This window comes from Theobroma cacao, chromosome 8, assembly GCF_053813885.1.
Source record: "Theobroma cacao isolate CCN51 chromosome 8, ASM5381388v1, whole genome shotgun sequence".
NCBI lineage: Eukaryota > Viridiplantae > Streptophyta > Magnoliopsida > Malvales > Malvaceae > Theobroma > Theobroma cacao.
This window is the reverse complement of record NC_142646.1, coordinates 17,373,845-17,394,356: the sequence shown is the minus strand read 5'-3', so window position 1 is coordinate 17,394,356 and position 20,512 is coordinate 17,373,845.

Here is a 20,512-nt window from a genome sequence, read left to right as displayed (position 1 = left end):
AAACCATTCATTGAGAAGAAAATTTCTTTTATAGTCACTTATGCCTTCAAAAGATTTGTTTCTCCCTTTAAATGGTTATATAATCTCATAATTGATTTTAAGTTGCTTTTTTTTTACATTTTTGGTTAAAACAGATTATAATTGAATGTTTACCTCGAGAAACGTGATGCAAAAACCATTCATTGAGAAGAAAACTTCTTTTATAGTCACTTATGCTTTCAAAAGCTTTGTTTCTCCCTTTAAATGGTTATATAATCTCATAATAGATTTTAAGTTGAATTTTTTACATTTATGGTTAAAACAGATTATAATTGAATGTTTACCTCGAGAAACGTGATGCAAAAACCATTCATTGAGAAGAAAACTTCTTTTATAGTCACTTATGCCTTCAAAAGATTTGTTTCTCCCTTTAAATGGTTATATAATCTCATAATTGATTTTAAGTTGCTTTTTTTTTACATTTTTGGTTAAAACAGATTATAATTGAATGTTTACCTCGAGAAACGTGATGTAAAAACCATTCATCGAGAAGAAAACTTCTTTTATAGTCACTTATGCCTTCAAAAGCTTTGTTTCTCCCTTTAAATGGTTATATAATCTCATAATTGATTTTAAGTTACATTTTTTTTACATTTTTGGTTAAAACAGATTATAATTGAATGTTTACCTCGAGAAACGTGATGTAAAAACCATTCATTGAGAAGAAAACTTCTTTTATAGTCACTTATGCCTTCAAAAGCTTTGTGTCTCCCTTTAAATGGTTATATAATCTCATAATAGATTTTAAGTTAAATTTTTTTATATTTATGGTTAAAACAGATTATAATTGAATGTTTACCTCGAGAAACGTGATGCAAAAACCATTCATTGAGAAGAAAACTTCTTTTATAGTCACTTATGCCTTCAAAAGCTTTGTTTCTTCCTTTAAATGGTTATATAATCTCATAATAGATTTTAAGTTGAATTTTTTTACATTTATGGTTAAAACAGATTATAATTGAATGTTTACCTCGAGAAACGTGATGCAAAAACTATTCATTGAGAAGAAAACTTCTTTTATAGTCACTTATGCCTTCAAAAGCTTTGTTTCTCCCTTTAAATGGTTATATAATCTCATAATAGATTTTAAGTTGAATTTTTTTACATTTATGGTTAAAACAGATATTAATTGAATGTTTACCTCGAGAAACGTGATGCAAAAACCATTCATTGAGAAGAAAACATCTTTTATAGTCACTTATGCCTTCAAAAGATTTGTTTCTCCCTTTAAATGGTTATATAATCTCATAATTGATTTTAAGTTGCTTTTTTTTTACATTTTTGGTTAAAACAGATTATAATTGAATGTTTACCTCGAGAAACGTGATGTAAAAACCATTCATCGAGAAGAAAACTTCTTTTATAGTCACTTATGCCTTCAAAAGCTTTGTTTCTCCCTTTAAATGGTTATATAATCTCATAATTGATTTTAAGTTACATTTTTTTTACATTTTTGGTTAAAACAGATTATAATTGAATGTTTACCTCGAGAAACGTGATGTAAAAACCATTCATTGAGAAGAAAACTTCTTTTATAGTCACTTATGCCTTCAAAAGCTTTGTTTCTCCCTTTAAATGGTTATATAATCTCATAATAGATTTTAAGTTAAATTTTTTTATATTTATGGTTAAAACAGATTATAATTGAATGTTTACCTCGAGAAACGTGATGGAAAAACCATTCATTGAGAAGAAAACTTCTTTTATAGTCACTTATGCCTTCAAAAGCTTTGTTTCTTCCTTTAAATGGTTATATAATCTCATAATAGATTTTAAGTTGAATTTTTTTACATTTATGGTTAAAACAGATTATAATTGAATGTTTACGTCGAGAAACGTGATGCAAAAACCATTCATTGAGAAGAAAACTTCTTTTATAGTCACTTATGCCTTCGAAAGCTTTGTTTCTTCCTTTAAATGGTTATATAATCTCATAATTGATTTTAAGTTAAATTTTTTTACATTTTTGGTTCAAACAGATTATAATTGAATATTTACCTCGAGAAACGTGATGCAAAAATCATTCATTGAGAAGAAAACTTCTTTTATAGTCACTTATGCCTTCAAAAGCTTTGTTTTTCCCTTTAAATGGTTATATAATCTCATAATTGATTTTAAGTTGAATTTTTTTACATTTTTGGTTAAAACAGATTATAATTGAATGTTTACCTCGAGAATCTTGAAGCGAAAGCCATTCATTGAGAAGAAAACTTCTTTTATAGTCACTTATGCCTTCAAAAGCTTTGTTTCTCCCTTTAAATGGTTATATAATCTCATAATTGATTTTAAGTTGCGTTTTTTTTACATTTTTGGTTAAAACAGATTATAATTTAATGTTTACCTCGAGAAACGTGATGCAAAAACCATTCATTGAGAAGAAAACTTCTTTTATAGTCACTTATGCCTTCAAAAGCTTTGTTTCTTCCTTTAAATGGTTATATAATCTCATAATTGATTTTAAGTTGAATTTTTTTACATTTTTGGTTCAAACAGATTATAATTGAATGTTTACCTCGAGAAACGTGATGCAAAAAATATTCATTGAGAAGAAAACTTCTTTTATAGTCACTTATGCCTTCAAAAGCTTTGTTTCTCCCTTTAAATGGTTATATAATCTCATAATAGATTTTAAGTTGAATTTTTTTACATTTATGGTTAAAACAGATTATAATTGAATGTTTACCTCGAGAAACGTGATGCAAAAACCATTCATTGAGAAGAAAACTTCTTTTATAGTCACTTATGCCTTCAAAAGATTTGTTTCTCCCTTTAAATGGTTATATAATCTCATAATTGATTTTAAGTTGCTTTTTTTTTACATTTTTGGTTAAAACAGATTATAATTGAATGTTTACCTCGAGAAACGTGATGTAAAAACCAGTCATCGAGAAGAAAACTTCTTTTATAGTCACTTATGCCTTCAAAAGCTTTGTTTCTCCCTTTAAATGGTTATATAATCTCATAATTGATTTTAAGTTACATTTTTTTTACATTTTTGTTTAAAACAGATTATAATTGAATGTTTACCTCGAGAAACGTGATGGAAAAACCATTCATTGAGAAGAAAACTTCTTTTATAGTCACTTATGCCTTCAAAAGCTTTGTTTCTCCCTTTAAATGGTTATATAATCTCATAATAGATTTTAAGTTGAATTTTTTAACATTTATGGTTAAAACAGATTATAATTGAATGTTTACCTCGAGAAACGTGATGCAAAAACCATTCATTGAGAAGAAACCTTCTTTTATAGTCACTTATGCCTTCAAAAGATTTGTTTCTCCCTTTAAATGGTTATATAATCTCATAATCGATTTTAAGTAGCCTTTTTTTTTACATTTTTGGTTAAAACAGATTATAATTGAATGTTTACCTCGAGAAACGTGATGCAAAAACCATTCATTGAGAAGAAAACTTCTTTTATAGTCACTTATGCTTTCAAAAGCTTTGTTTCTCCCTTTAAATGGTTATATAATCTCATAATTGATTTTATGTTGCGTTTTTTTTACATTTTTGGTTAAAACAGATTATAATTGAATGTTTACCTCGAGAAACGTGATGCAAAAACCATTCATTGAGAAGAAAACTTCTTTTATAGTCACTTATGCCTTCAAAAGCTTTGTTTCTCCCTTTAAATGGTTATATAATCTCATAATAGATTTTAAGTTAAATTTTTTTATATTTATGGTTAAAACAGATTATAATTGAATGTTTACCTCGAGAAACGTGATGCAAAAACCATTCATTGAGAAGAAAACTTCTTTTATAGTCACTTATGCCTTCAAAAGCTTTGTTTCTTCCTTTAAATGGTTATATAATCTCATAATTGATTTTAAGTTGAATTTTTTTACATTTTTTGTGAAAACATATTATAATTGAATGTTTACCTCAAGAATCTTGAAGCGAAAGCCATTCATTGAGAAGAAAACTTCTTTTATAGTCACTTATGCCTTCAAAAGCTTTGTTTCTCCCTTTAAATGGTTATATAATCTCATAATTGATTTTAGGTTGAATTTTTTTACATTTTTGATTAAAACAGATTATAATTGAATGTTTACCTCGAGAATCTTGAAGCGAAAGCCATTCATTGAGAAGAAAACTTCTTTTATAGTCACTTATGCCTTCAAAATCTTTGTTTCTCCCTTTAAATGGTTATATAATCTCATAATTGATTTTAAGTTGCGTTTTTTTTACATTTTTGGTTAAAACAGATTATAATTTAATGTTTACCTCGAGAAACGTGATGCAAAAACCATTCATTGAGAAGAAAACTTCTTTTACAGTCATTTATGCCTTCAAAAGCTTTGTTTCTCCCTTTAAATGGTTATATAATCTCATAATTGATTTTAAGTTGAATTTTTTTACATTTTTGATTAAAACAGATTATAATTGAATGTTTACCTCGAGAATCTTGAAGCGAAAGCCATTCATTGAGAAGAAAACTTCTTTTATAGTCACTTATGCCTTCAAAAGCTTTGTTTCTCCCTTTAAATGGTTATATAATCTCATAATTGATTTTAAGTTGCGTTTTTTTTACATTTTTGGTTAAAACAGATTATAATTTAATCTTTACCTCGAGAAACGTGATTCAAAAACCATTCATTGAGAAGAAAACTTCTTTTATAGTCACTTATGCCTTCAAAAGCTTTGTTTCTTCCTTTAAATGGTTATATAATCTCATAATTGATTTTAAGTTGAATGTTTTTACATTTTTGGTTCAAACAGATTATAATTGAATGTTTACCTCGAGAAACGTGATGCAAAAACCATTCATTGAGAAGAAAACTTCTTTTATAGTCACTTATGCCTTCAAAAGCTTTGTTTCTCCCTTTAAATGGTTATATAATCTCATAATAGATTTTAAGTTGAATTTTTTTACATTTATGGTTAAAACAGATTATAATTGAATGTTTACGTCGAGAAACGTGATGCAAAAACCATTCATTGAGAAGAAAACTTCTTTTATAGTCACTTATGCCTTCAAAAGCTTTGTTTCTTCCTTTAAATGGTTATATAATCTCATAATTGATTTTAAGTTGAATTTTTTTACATTTTTGGTTCAAACAGATTATAATTGAATATTTACCTCGAGAAACGTGATGCAAAAATCATTCATTGAGAAGAAAACTTCTTTTATAGTCACTTATGCCTTCAAAAGCTTTGTTTTTCCCTTTAAATGGTTATATAATCTCATAATTGATTTTAAGTTGAATTTTTTTACATTTTTGGTTAAAACAGATTATAATTGAATGTTTACCTCGAGAATCTTGAAGCGAAAGCCATTCATTGAGAAGAAAACTTCTTTTATAGTCACTTATGCCTTCAAAAGCTTTGTTTCTCCCTTTAAATGGTTATATAATCTCATAATTGATTTTAAGTTGCGTTTTTTTTACATTTTTGGTTAAAACAGATTATAATTTAATGTTTACCTCGAGAAACGTGATGCAAAAACTATTCATTGAGAAGAAAACTTCTTTTATAGTCACTTATGCCTTCAAAAGCTTTGTTTCTCCCTTTAAATGGTTATATAATCTCATAATAGATTTTAAGTTGAATTTTTTTACATTTATGGTTAAAACAGATTATAATTGAATGTTTACCTCGAGAAACGTGATGCAAAAACCATTCATTGAGAAGAAAACTTCTTTTATAGTCACTTATGCCTTCAAAAGATTTTTTTCTCCCTTTAAATGGTTATATAATCTCATAATTGATTTTAAGTTGCTTCTTTTTTACATTTTTGGTTAAAACAGATTATAATTGAATGTTTACCTCGAGAAACGTGATGTAAAAACCATTCATCGAGAAGAAAACTTCTTTTATAGTCACTTATGCCTTCAAAAGCTTTGTTTCTTCCTTTAAATGGTTATATAATCTCATAATTGATTTTAAGTTGAATTTTTTTACATTTTTGGTTAAAACAGATTATAATTGAATGTTTACCTCGAGAAACGTGATGCAAAAACTATTCATTGAGAAGAAAACTTCTTTTATAGTCACTTATGCCTTCAAAAGCTTTGTTTCTCCCTTTAAATGGTTATATAATCTCATAATAGATTTTAAGTTGAATTTTTTTACATTTATGGTTAAAACAGATTATAATTGAATGTTTACCTCGAGAAACGTGATGCAAAAACCATTCATTGAGAAGAAAACTTCTTTTATAGTCACTTATGCCTTCAAAAGATTTGTTTCTCCCTTTAAATGGTTATATAATCTCATAATTGATTTTAAGTTGCTTTTTTTTTACATTTTTGGTTAAAACAGATTATAATTGAATGTTTACCTCGAGAAACGTGATGTAAAAACCATTCATCGAGAAGAAAACTTCTTTTATAGTCACTTATGCCTTCAAAAGCTTTGTTTCTCCCTTTAAATGGTTATATAATCTCATAATTGATTTTAAGTTACATTTTTTTTACATTTTTGGTTAAAACAGATTATAATTGAATGTTTACCTCGAGAAACGTGATGTAAAAACCATTCATTGAGAAGAAAACTTCTTTTATAGTCACTTATGCCTTCAAAAGCTTTGTTTCTCCCTTTAAATGGTTATATAATCTCATAATAGATTTTAAGTTGAATTTTTTTACATTTATGGTTAAAACAGATTATAATTGAATGTTTACCTCGAGAAACGTGATGCAAAAACCATTCATTGAGAAGAAAACTTCTTTTATAGTCACTTATGCCTTCAAAAGATTTGTTTCTCCCTTTAAATGGTTATATAATCTCATAATTGATTTTAAGTTGCTTTTTTTTTACATTTTTGGTTAAAACAGATTATAATTGAATGTTTACCTCGAGAAACGTGATGTAAAAACCATTCATCGAGAAGAAAACTTCTTTTATAGTCACTTATGCCTTCAAAAGCTTTGTTTCTCCCTTTAAATGGTTATATAATCTCATAATTGATTTTAAGTTACATTTTTTTTACATTTTTGGTTAAAACAGATGATAATTGAATGTTTACCTCGAGAAACGTGATGTAAAAACCATTCATTGAGAAGAAAACTTCTTTTATAGTCACTTATGCCTTCAAAAGCTTTGTTTCTCCCTTTAAATGGTTATATAATCTCATAATAGATTTTAAGTTAAATTTTTTTATATTTATGGTTAAAACAGATTATAATTGAATGTTTACCTCGAGAAACGTGATGCAAAAACCATTCATTGAGAAGAAAACTTCTTTTATAGTCACTTATGCCTTCAAAAGCTTTGTTTCTTCCTTTAAATGGTTATATAATCTCATAATAGATTTTAAGTTGAATTTTTTTACATTTATGGTTAAAACAGATTATAATTGAATGTTTACCTCGAGAAACATGATGCAAAAACCATTCATTGAGAAGAAACCTTCTTTTATAGTCACTTATGCCTTCAAAAGATTTGTTTCTCCCTTTAAATGGTTATATAATCTCATAATCGATTTTAAGTAGCCTTTTTTTTTACATTTTTGGTTAAAACAGATTATAATTGAATGTTTACCTCGAGAAACGTGATGCAAAAACTATTCATTGAGAAGAAAACTTCTTTTATAGTCACTTATGCCTTCAAAAGCTTTGTTTCTCCCTTTAAATGGTTATATAATCTCATAATAGATTTTAAGTTGAATTTTTTTACATTTATGGTTAAAACAGATTATAATTGAATGTTTACCTCGAGAAACGTGATGCAAAAACCATTCATTGAGAAGAAAACTTCTTTTATAGTCACTTATGCCTTCAAAAGATTTGTTTCTCCCTTTAAATGGTTATATAATCTCATAATTGATTTTAAGTTGCTTTTTTTTTACATTTTTGGTTAAAACAGATTATAATTGAATGTTTACCTCGAGAAACGTGATGTAAAAACCATTCATCGAGAAGAAAACTTCTTTTATAGTCACTTATGCCTTCAAAAGCTTTGTTTCTCCCTTTAAATGGTTATATAATCTCATAATTGATTTTAAGTTACATTTTTTTTACATTTTTGGTTAAAACAGATTATAATTGAATGTTTACCTCGAGAAACGTGATGTAAAAACCATTCATTGAGAAGAAAACTTCTTTTATAGTCACTTATGCCTTCAAAAGCTTTGTTTCTCCCTTTAAATGGTTATATAATCTCATAATAGATTTTAAGTTAAATTTTTTTATATTTATGGTTAAAAGAGATTATAATTGAATGTTTACCTCGAGAAACGTGATGCAAAAACCATTCATTGAGAAGAAAACTTCTTTTATAGTCACTTATGCCTTCAAAAGCTTTGTTTCTTCCTTTAAATGGTTATATAATCTCATAATAGATTTTAAGTTGAATTTTTTTACATTTATGGTTAAAACAGATTATAATTGAATGTTTACGTCGAGAAACGTGATGCAAAAACCATTCATTGAGAAGAAAACTTCTTTTATAGTCACTTATGCCTTCAAAAGATTTGTTTCTCCCTTTAAATGGTTATATAATCTCATAATTGATTTTAAGTTGCTTTTTTTTTACATTTTTGGTTAAAACAGATTATAATTGAATGTTTACCTCGAGAAACGTGATGTAAAAACCATTCATCGAGAAGAAAACTTCTTTTATAGTCACTTATGCCTTCAAAAGCTTTGTTTCTCCCTTTAAATGGTTATATAATCTCATAATTGATTTTAAGTTACATTTTTTTTACATTTTTGGTTAAAACAGATTATAATTGAATGTTTACCTCGAGAAACGTGATGTAAAAACCATTCATTGAGAAGAAAACTTCTTTTATAGTCACTTATGCCTTCAAAAGCTTTGTTTCTCCCTTTAAATGGTTATATAATCTCATAATAGATTTTAAGTTAAATTTTTTTATATTTATGGTTAAAACAGATTATAATTGAATGTTTACCTCGAGAAACGTGATGCAAAAACCATTCATTGAGAAGAAAACTTCTTTTATAGTCACTTATGCCTTCAAAAGCTTTGTTTCTTCCTTTAAATGGTTTTATAATCTCATAATAGATTTTAAGTTGAATTTTTTTACATTTATGGTTAAAACAGATTATAATTGAATGTTTACGTCGAGAAACGTGATGCAAAAACCATTCATTGAGAAGAAAACTTCTTTTATAGTCACTTTTGCCTTCAAAAGCTTTGTTTCTTCCTTTAAATGGTTATATAATCTCATAATTGATTTTAAGTTGAATTTTTTTACATTTTTGGTTCAAACAGATTATAATTGAATATTTACCTCGAGAAACGTGATGCAAAAATCATTCATTGAGAAGAAAACTTCTTTTATAGTCACTTATGCCTTCAAAAGCTTTGTTTTTCCCTTTAAATGGTTATATAATCCCATAATTGATTTTAAGTTGAGTTTTCTTACATTTTTGGTTAAAACAGATTATAATTGAATGTTTACCTCGAGAATCTTGAAGCGAAAGCCATTCATTGAGAAGAAAACTTCTTTTATAGTCACTTATGCCTTCAAAAGCTTTGTTTCTCCCTTTAAATGGTTATATAATCTCATAATTGATTTTAAGTTGCGTTTTTTTTACATTTTTGGTTAAAACAGATTATAATTTAATGTTTACCTCGAGAAACGTGATGCAAAAACCATTCATTGAGAAGAAAACTTCTTTTATAGTCACTTATGCCTTCAAAAGCTTTGTTTCTTCCTTTAAATGGTTATATAATCTCATAATTGATTTTAAGTTGAATTTTTTTACATTTTTGGTTCAAACAGATTATAATTGAATGTTTACCTCGAGAAACGTGATGCAAAAACTATTCATTGAGAAGAAAACTTCTTTTATAGTCACTTATGCCTTCAAAAGCTTTGTTTCTCCCTTTAAATGGTTATATAATCTCATAATAGATTTTAAGTTGAATTTTTTTACATTTATGGTTAAAACAGATTATAATTGAATGTTTACCTCGAGAAACGTGATGCAAAAACCATTCATTGAGAAGAAAACTTCTTTTATAGTCACTTATGCCTTCAAAAGATTTGTTTCTCCCTTTAAATGGTTATATAATCTCATAATTGATTTTAAGTTGCTTTTTTTTTACATTTTTGGTTAAAACAGATTATAATTGAATGTTTACCTCGAGAAACGTGATGTAAAAACCATTCATCGAGAAGAAAACTTCTTTTATAGTCACTTATGCCTTCAAAAGCTTTGTTTCTCCCTTTAAATGGTTATATAATCTCATAATTGATTTTAAGTTACATTTTTTTTACATTTTTGTTTAAAACAGATTATAATTGAATGTTTACCTCGAGAAACGTGATGTAAAAACCATTCATTGAGAAGAAAACTTCTTTTATAGTCACTTATGCCTTCAAAAGCTTTGTTTCTCCCTTTAAATGGTTATATAATCTCATAATAGATTTTAAGTTGAATTTTTTAACATTTATGGTTAAAACAGATTATAATTGAATCTTTACCTCGAGAAACATGATGCAAAAACCATTCATTGAGAAGAAACCTTCTTTTATAGTCACTTATGCCTTCAAAAGATTTGTTTCTCCCTTTAAATGGTTATATAATCTCATAATCGATTTTAAGTAGCCTTTTTTTTTACATTTTTGGTTAAAACAGATTATAATTGAATGTTTACCTCGAGAAACGTGATGCAAAAACCATTCATTGAGAAGAAAACTTCTTTTATAGTCACTTATGCTTTCAAAAGCTTTGTTTCTCCCTTTAAATGGTTATATAATCTCATAATTGATTTTATGTTGCGTTTTTTTTACATTTTTGGTTAAAACAGATTATAATTGAATGTTTACCTCGAGAAACGTGATGCAAAAACCATTCATTGAGAAGAAAACTTCTTTTATAGTCACTTATGCCTTCAAAAGCTTTGTTTCTCCCTTTAAATGGTTATATAATCTCATAATAGATTTTAAGTTAAATTTTTTTATATTTATGGTTAAAACAGATTATAATTGAATGTTTACCTTGAGAAACGTGATGCAAAAACCATTCATTGAGAAGAAAACTTCTTTTATAGTCACTTATGCCTTCAAAAGCTTTGTTTCTTCCTTTAAATGGTTATATAATCTCATAATTGATTTTAAGTTGAATTTTTTTACATTTTTTGTGAAAACATATTATAATTGAATGTTTACCTCAAGAATCTTGAAGCGAAAGCCATTCATTGAGAAGAAAACTTCTTTTATAGTCACTTATGCCTTCAAAAGCTTTGTTTCTCCCTTTAAATGGTTATATAATCTCATAATTGATTTTAAGTTGAATTTTTTTACATTTTTGATTAAAACAGATTATAATTGAATGTTTACCTCGAGAATCTTGAAGCGAAAGCCATTCATTGAGAAGAAAACTTCTTTTATAGTCACTTATGCCTTCAAAAGCTTTGTTTCTCCCTTTAAATGGTTATATAATCTCATAATTGATTTTAAGTTGCGTTTTTTTTACATTTTTGGTTAAAACAGATTATAATTTAATGTTTACCTCGAGAAACGTGATGCAAAAACCATTCATTGAGAAGAAAACTTCTTTTATAGTCATTTATGCCTTCAAAAGCTTTGTTTCTCCCTTTAAATGGTTATATAATCTCATAATTGATTTTAAGTTGAATTTTTTTACATTTTTGACTAAAACAGATTATAATTGAATGTTTACCTCGAGAATCTTGAAGCGAAAGCCATTCATTGAGAAGAAAACTTCTTTTATAGTCACTTATGCCTTCAAAAGCTTTGTTTCTCCCTTTAAATGGTTATATAATCTCATAATTGATTTTAAGTTGCGTTTTTTTTACATTTTTGGTTAAAACAGATTATAATTGAATCTTTACCTCGAGAAACGTGATTCAAAAACCATTCATTGAGAAGAAAACTTCTTTTATAGTCACTTATGCCTTCAAAAGCTTTGTTTCTTCCTTTAAATGGTTATATAATCTCATAATTGATTTTAAGTTGAATTTTTTTACATTTTTGGTTCAAACAGATTATAATTGAATGTTTACCTCGAGAAACGTGATGCAAAAACCATTCATTGAGAAGAAAACTTCTTTTATAGTCACTTATGCCTTCAAAAGCTTTGTTTCTCCCTTTAAATGGTTATATAATCTCATAATAGATTTTAAGTTGAATTTTTTTACATTTATGGTTAAAACAGATTATAATTGAATGTTTACGTCGAGAAACGTGATGCAAAAAGCATTCATTGAGAAGAAAACTTCTTTTATAGTCACTTATGCCTTCAAAAGCTTTGTTTCTTCCTTTAAATGGTTATATAATCTCATAATTGATTTTAAGTTGAATTTTTTTACATTTTTGGTTCAAACAGTTTATAATTGAATATTTACCTCGAGAAACGTGATGCAAAAATCATTCATTGAGAAGAAAACTTCTTTTATAGTCACTTATGCCTTCAAAAGCTTTGTTTTTCCCTTTAAATGGTTATATAATCTCATAATTGATTTTAAGTTGAATTTTTTTACATTTTTGGTTAAAACAGATTATAATTGAATGTTTACCTCGAGAATCTTGAAGCGAAAGCCATTCATTGAGAAGAAAACTTCTTTTATAGTCACTTATGCCTTTAAAAGCTTTGTTTCTCCCTTTAAATGGTTATATAATCTCATAATAGATTTTAAGTTAAATTTTTTTATATTTATGGTTAAAACAGATTATAATTGAATGTTTACCTCGAGAAACGTGATGCAAAAACCATTCATTGAGAAGAAAACTTCTTTTATAGTCACTTATGCCTTCAAAAGCTTTGTTTCTTCCTTTAAATGGTTATATAATCTCATAATAGATTTTAAGTTGAATTTTTTTACATTTATGGTTAAAACAGATTATAATTGAATGTTTACCTCGAGAAACGTGATGCAAAAACCATTCATTGAGAAGAAAACTTCTTTTATAGTCACTTTTGCCTTCAAAAGCTTTGTTTCTTCCTTTAAATGGTTATATAATCTCATAATTGATTTTAAGTTGAATTTTTTTACATTTTTGGTTCAAACAGATTATAATTGAATATTTACCTCGAGAAACGTGATGCAAAAATCATTCATTGAGAAGAAAACTTCTTTTATAGTCACTTATGCCTTCAAAAGCTTTGTTTTTCCCTTTAAATGGTTATATAATCCCATAATTGATTTTAAGTTGAGTTTTCTTACATTTTTGGTTAAAACAGATTATAATTGAATGTTTACCTCGAGAATCTTGAAGCGAAAGCCATTCATTGAGAAGAAAACTTCTTTTATAGTCACTTATGCCTTCAAAAGCTTTGTTTCTCCCTTTAAATGGTTATATAATCTCATAATTGATTTTAAGTTGCGTTTTTTTTACATTTTTGGTTAAAACAGATTATAATTTAATGTTTACCTCGAGAAACGTGATGCAAAAACCATTCATTGAGAAGAAAACTTCTTTTATAGTCACTTATGCCTTCAAAAGCTTTGTTTCTTCCTTTAAATGGTTATATAATCTCATAATTGATTTTAAGTTGAATTTTTTTACATTTTTGGTTCAAACAGATTATAATTGAATGTTTACCTCGAGAAACGTGATGCAAAAACTATTCATTGAGAAGAAAACTTCTTTTATAGTCACTTATGCCTTCAAAAGCTTTGTTTCTCCCTTTAAATGGTTATATAATCTCATAATAGATTTTAAGTTGAATTTTTTTACATTTATGGTTAAAACAGATTATAATTGAATGTTTACCTCGAGAAACGTGATGCAAAAACCATTCATTGAGAAGAAAACTTCTTTTATAGTCACTTATGCCTTCAAAAGATTTGTTTCTCCCTTTAAATGGTTATATAATCTCATAATTGATTTTAAGTTGCTTTTTTTTTACATTTTTGGTTAAAACAGATTATAATTGAATGTTTACCTCGAGAAACGTGATGTAAAAACCATTCATCGAGAAGAAAACTTCTTTTATAGTCACTTATGCCTTCAAAAGCTTTGTTTCTCCCTTTAAATGGTTATATAATCTCATAATTGATTTTAAGTTACATTTTTTTTACATTTTTGTTTAAAACATATTATAATTGAATGTTTACCTCGAGAAACGTGATGTAAAAACCATTCATTGAGAAGAAAACTTCTTTTATAGTCACTTATGCCTTCAAAAGCTTTGTTTCTCCCTTTAAATGGTTATATAATCTCATAATAGATTTTAAGTTGAATTTTTTAACATTTATGGTTAAAACAGATTATAATTGAATGTTTACCTCGAGAAACATGATGCAAAAACCATTCATTGAGAAGAAACCTTCTTTTATAGTCACTTATGCCTTCAAAAGATTTGTTTCTCCCTTTAAATGGTTATATAATCTCATAATCGATTTTAAGTAGCCTTTTTTTTTACATTTTTGGTTAAAACAGATTATAATTGAATGTTTACCTCGAGAAACGTGATGCAAAAACCATTCATTGAGAAGAAAACTTCTTTTATAGTCACTTATGCTTTCAAAAGCTTTGTTTCTCCCTTTAAATGGTTATATAATCTCATAATTGATTTTATGTTGCGTTTTTTTTACATTTTTGGTTAAAACAGATTATAATTGAATGTTTACCTCGAGAAACGTGATGCAAAAACCATTCATTGAGAAGAAAACTTCTTTTATAGTCACTTATGCCTTCAAAAGCTTTGTTTCTCCCTTTAAATGGTTATATAATCTCATAATAGATTTTAAGTTAAATTTTTTTATATTTATGGTTAAAACAGATTATAATTGAATGTTTACCTCGAGAAACGTGATGCAAAAACCATTCATTGAGAAGAAAACTTCTTTTATAGTCACTTATGCCTTCAAAAGCTTTGTTTCTTCTTTTAAATGGTTATATAATCTCATAATTGATTTTAAGTTGAATTTTTTTACATTTTTTGTGAAAACATATTATAATTGAATGTTTACCTCAAGAATCTTGAAGCGAAAGCCATTCATTGAGAAGAAAACTTCTTTTATAGTCACTTATGCCTTCAAAAGCTTTGTTTCTCCCTTTAAATGGTTATATAATCTCATAATTGATTTTAAGTTGAATTTTTTTACATTTTTGATTAAAACAGATTATAATTGAATGTTTACCTCGAGAATCTTGAAGCGAAAGCCATTCATTGAGAAGAAAACTTCTTTTATAGTCACTTATGCCTTCAAAAGCTTTGTTTCTCCCTTTAAATGGTTATATAATCTCATAATTGATTTTAAGTTGCGTTTTTTTTACATTTTTGGTTAAAACAGATTATAATTTAATGTTTACCTCGAGAAACGTGATGCAAAAACCATTCATTGAGAAGAAAACTTCTTTTATAGTCATTTATGCCTTCAAAAGCTTTGTTTCTCCCTTTAAATGGTTATATAATCTCATAATTGATTTTAAGTTGAATTTTTTTACATTTTTGACTAAAACAGATTATAATTGAATGTTTACCTCGAGAATCTTGAAGCGAAAGCCATTCATTGAGAAGAAAACTTCTTTTATAGTCACTTATGCCTTCAAAAGCTTTGTTTCTCCCTTTAAATGGTTATATAATCTCATAATTGATTTTAAGTTGCGTTTTTTTTACATTTTTGGTTAAAACAGATTATAATTGAATCTTTACCTCGAGAAACGTGATTCAAAAACCATTCATTGAGAAGAAAACTTCTTTTATAGTCACTTATGCCTTCAAAAGCTTTGTTTCTTCCTTTAAATGGTTATATAATCTCATAATTGATTTTAAGTTGAATTTTTTTACATTTTTGGTTCAAACAGATTATAATTGAATGTTTACCTCGAGAAACGTGATGCAAAAACCATTCATTGAGAAGAAAACTTCTTTTATAGTCACTTATGCCTTCAAAAGCTTTGTTTCTCCCTTTAAATGGTTATATAATCTCATAATAGATTTTAAGTTGAATTTTTTTACATTTATGGTTAAAACAGATTATAATTGAATGTTTACGTCGAGAAACGTGATGCAAAAAGCATTCATTGAGAAGAAAACTTCTTTTATAGTCACTTATGCCTTCAAAAGCTTTGTTTCTTCCTTTAAATGGTTATATAATCTCATAATTGATTTTAAGTTGAATTTTTTTACATTTTTGGTTCAAACAGTTTATAATTGAATATTTACCTCGAGAAACGTGATGCAAAAATCATTCATTGAGAAGAAAACTTCTTTTATAGTCACTTATGCCTTCAAAAGCTTTGTTTTTCCCTTTAAATGGTTATATAATCTCATAATTGATTTTAAGTTGAATTTTTTTACATTTTTGGTTAAAACAGATTATAATTGAATGTTTACCTCGAGAATCTTGAAGCGAAAGCCATTCATTGAGAAGAAAACTTCTTTTATAGTCACTTATGCCTTTAAAAGCTTTGTTTCTCCCTTTAAATGGTTATATAATCTCATAATAGATTTTAAGTTAAATTTTTTTATATTTATGGTTAAAACAGATTATAATTGAATGTTTACCTCGAGAAACGTGATGCAAAAACCATTCATTGAGAAGAAAACTTCTTTTATAGTCACTTATGCCTTCAAAAGCTTTGTTTCTTCCTTTAAATGGTTATATAATCTCATAATAGATTTTAAGTTGAATTTTTTTACATTTATGGTTAAAACAGATTATAATTGAATGTTTACCTCGAGAAACGTGATGCAAAAACCATTCATTGAGAAGAAAACTTCTTTTATAGTCACTTTTGCCTTCAAAAGCTTTGTTTCTTCCTTTAAATGGTTATATAATCTCATAATTGATTTTAAGTTGAATTTTTTTACATTTTTGGTTCAAACAGATTATAATTGAATATTTACCTCGAGAAACGTGATGCAAAAATCATTCATTGAGAAGAAAACTTCTTTTATAGTCACTTATGCCTTCAAAAGCTTTGTTTTTCCCTTTAAATGGTTATATAATCCCATAATTGATTTTAAGTTGAGTTTTCTTACATTTTTGGTTAAAACAGATTATAATTGAATGTTTACCTCGAGAATCTTGAAGCGAAAGCCATTCATTGAGAAGAAAACTTCTTTTATAGTCACTTATGCCTTCAAAAGCTTTGTTTCTCCCTTTAAATGGTTATATAATCTCATAATTGATTTTAAGTTGCGTTTTTTTTACATTTTTGGTTAAAACAGATTATAATTTAATGTTTACCTCGAGAAACGTGATGCAAAAACCATTCATTGAGAAGAAAACTTCTTTTATAGTCACTTATGCCTTCAAAAGCTTTGTTTCTTCCTTTAAATGGTTATATAATCTCATAATTGATTTTAAGTTGAATTTTTTTACATTTTTGGTTCAAACAGATTATAATTGAATGTTTACCTCGAGAAACGTGATGCAAAAACTGTTCATTGAGAAGAAAACTTCTTTTATAGTCACTTATGCCTTCAAAAGCTTTGTTTCTCCCTTTAAATGGTTATATAATCTCATAATAGATTTTAAGTTGAATTTTTTTACATTTATGGTTAAAACAGATTATAATTGAATGTTTACCTTGAGAAACGTGATGCAAAAACCATTCATTGAGAAGAAAACTTCTTTTATAGTCACTTATGCCTTCAAAAGATTTGTTTCTCCCTTTAAATGGTTATATAATCTCATAATTGATTTTAAGTTGCTTTTTTTTTACATTTTTGGTTAAAACAGATTATAATTGAATGTTTACCTCGAGAAACGTGATGTAAAAACCATTCATCGAGAAGAAAACTTCTTTTATAGTCACTTATGCCTTCAAAAGCTTTGTTTCTCCCTTTAAATGGTTATATAATCTCATAATTGATTTTAAGTTACATTTTTTTTACATTTTTGTTTAAAACAGATTATAATTGAATGTTTACCTCGAGAAACGTGATGTAAAAACCATTCATTGAGAAGAAAACTTCTTTTATAGTCACTTATGCCTTCAAAAGCTTTGTTTCTCCCTTTAAATGGTTATATAATCTCATAATAGATTTTAAGTTGAATTTTTTAACATTTATGGTTAAAACAGATTATAATTGAATGTTTACCTCGAGAAACATGATGCAAAAACCATTCATTGAGAAGAAACCTTCTTTTATAGTCACTTATGCCTTCAAAAGATTTGTTTCTCCCTTTAAATGGTTATATAATCTCATAATCGATTTTAAGTAGCCTTTTTTTTTACATTTTTGGTTAAAACAGATTATAATTGAATGTTTACCTCGAGAAACGTGATGCAAAAACCATTCATTGAGAAGAAAACTTCTTTTATAGTCACTTATGCTTTCAAAAGCTTTGTTTCTCCCTTTAAATGGTTATATAATCTCATAATTGATTTTATGTTGCGTTTTTTTTACATTTTTGGTTAAAACAGATTATAATTGAATGTTTACCTCGAGAAACGTGATGCAAAAACCATTCATTGAGAAGAAAACTTCTTTTATAGTCACTTATGCCTTCAAAAGCTTTGTTTCTCCTTTTAAATGGTTATATAATCTCATAATAGATTTTAAGTTAAATTTTTTTATATTTATGGTTAAAACAGATTATAATTGAATGTTTACCTCGAGAAACGTGATGCAAAAACCATTCATTGAGAAGAAAACTTCTTTTATAGTCACTTATGCCTTCAAAAGCTTTGTTTCTTCCTTTAAATGGTTATATAATCTCATAATTGATTTTAAGTTGAATTTTTTTACATTTTTTGTGAAAACATATTATAATTGAATGTTTACCTCAAGAATCTTGAAGCGAAAGCCATTCATTGAGAAGAAAACTTCTTTTATAGTCACTTATGCCTTCAAAAGCTTTGTTTCTCCCTTTAAATGGTTATATAATCTCATAATTGATTTTAAGTTGAATTTTTTTACATTTTTGATTAAAACAGATTATAATTGAATGTTTACCTCGAGAATCTTGAAGCGAAAGCCATTCATTGAGAAGAAAACTTCTTTTATAGTCACTTATGCCTTCAAAAGCTTTGTTTCTCCCTTTAAATGGTTATATAATCTCATAATTGATTTTAAGTTGCGTTTTTTTTACATTTTTGTTTAAAACAGATTATAATTTAATGTTTACCTCGAGAAACGTGATGCAAAAACCATTCATTGAGAAGAAAACTTCTTTTATAGTCACTTATGCCTTCAAAAGCTTTGTTTCTTCCTTTAAATGGTTATATAATCTCATAATAGATTTTAAGTTGAATTTTTTTACATTTATGGTTAAAACAGATTATAATTGAATGTTTACGTCGAGAAACGTGATGCAAAAACCATTCATTGAGAAGAAAACTTCTTTTATAGTCACTTTTGCCTTCAAAAGCTTTGTTTCTTCCTTTAAATGGTTATATAATCTCATAATTGATTTTAAGTTGAATTTTTTTACATTTTTGGTTCAAACAGATTATAATTGAATATTTACCTCGAGAAACGTGATGCAAAAATCATTCATTGAGAAGAAAACTTCTTTTATAGTCACTTATGCCTTCAAAAGCTTTGTTTTTCCCTTTAAATGGTTATATAATCCCATAATTGATTTTAAGTTGAGTTTTCTTACATTTTTGGTTACAAAAGATTATAATTGAATGTTTACCTCGAGAATCTTGAAGCGAAAGCCATTCATTGAGAAGAAAACTTCTTTTATAGTCACTTATGCCTTCAAAAGCTTTGTTTCTCCCTTTAAATGGTTATATAATCTCATAATTGATTTTAAGTTGCGTTTTTTTTACATTTTTGGTTAAAACAGATTATAATTTAATGTTTACCTCGAGAAACGTGATGCAAAAACCATTCATTGAGAAGAAAACTTCTTTTATAGTCACTTATGCCTTCAAAAGCTTTGTTTCTTCCTTTAAATGGTTATATAATCTCATAATTGATTTTAAGTTGAATTTTTTTACATTTTTGGTTCAAACAGATTATAATTGAATGTTTACCTCGAGAAACGTGATGCAAAAACTATTCATTGAGAAGAAAACTTCTTTTATAGTCACTTATGCCTTCAAAAGCTTTGTTTCTCCCTTTAAATGGTTATATAATCTCATAATAGATTTTAAGTTGAATTTTTTTACATTTATGGTTAAAACAGATTATAATTGAATGTTTACCTCGAGAAACGTGATGCAAAAACCATTCATTGAGAAGAAAACTTCTTTTATAGTCACTTATGCCTTCAAAAGATTTGTTTCTCCCTTTAAATGGTTATATAATCTCATAATTGATTTTAAGTTGCTTTTTTTTTACATTTTTGGTTAAAACAGATTATAATTGAATGTTTACCTCGAGAAACGTGATGTAAAAACCATTCATCGAGAAGAAAACTTCTTTTATAGTCACTTATGCCTTCAAAAGCTTTGTTTCTCCCTTTAAATGGTTATATAATCTCATAATTGATTTTAAGTTACATTTTTTTTACATTTTTGTTTAAAACAGATTATAATTGAATGTTTACCTCGAGAAACGTGATGTAAAAACCATTCATTGAGAAGAAAACTTCTTTTATAGTCACTTATGCCTTCAAAAGCTTTGTTTCTCCCTTTAAATGGTTATATAATCTCATAATAGATTTTAAGTTGAATTTTTT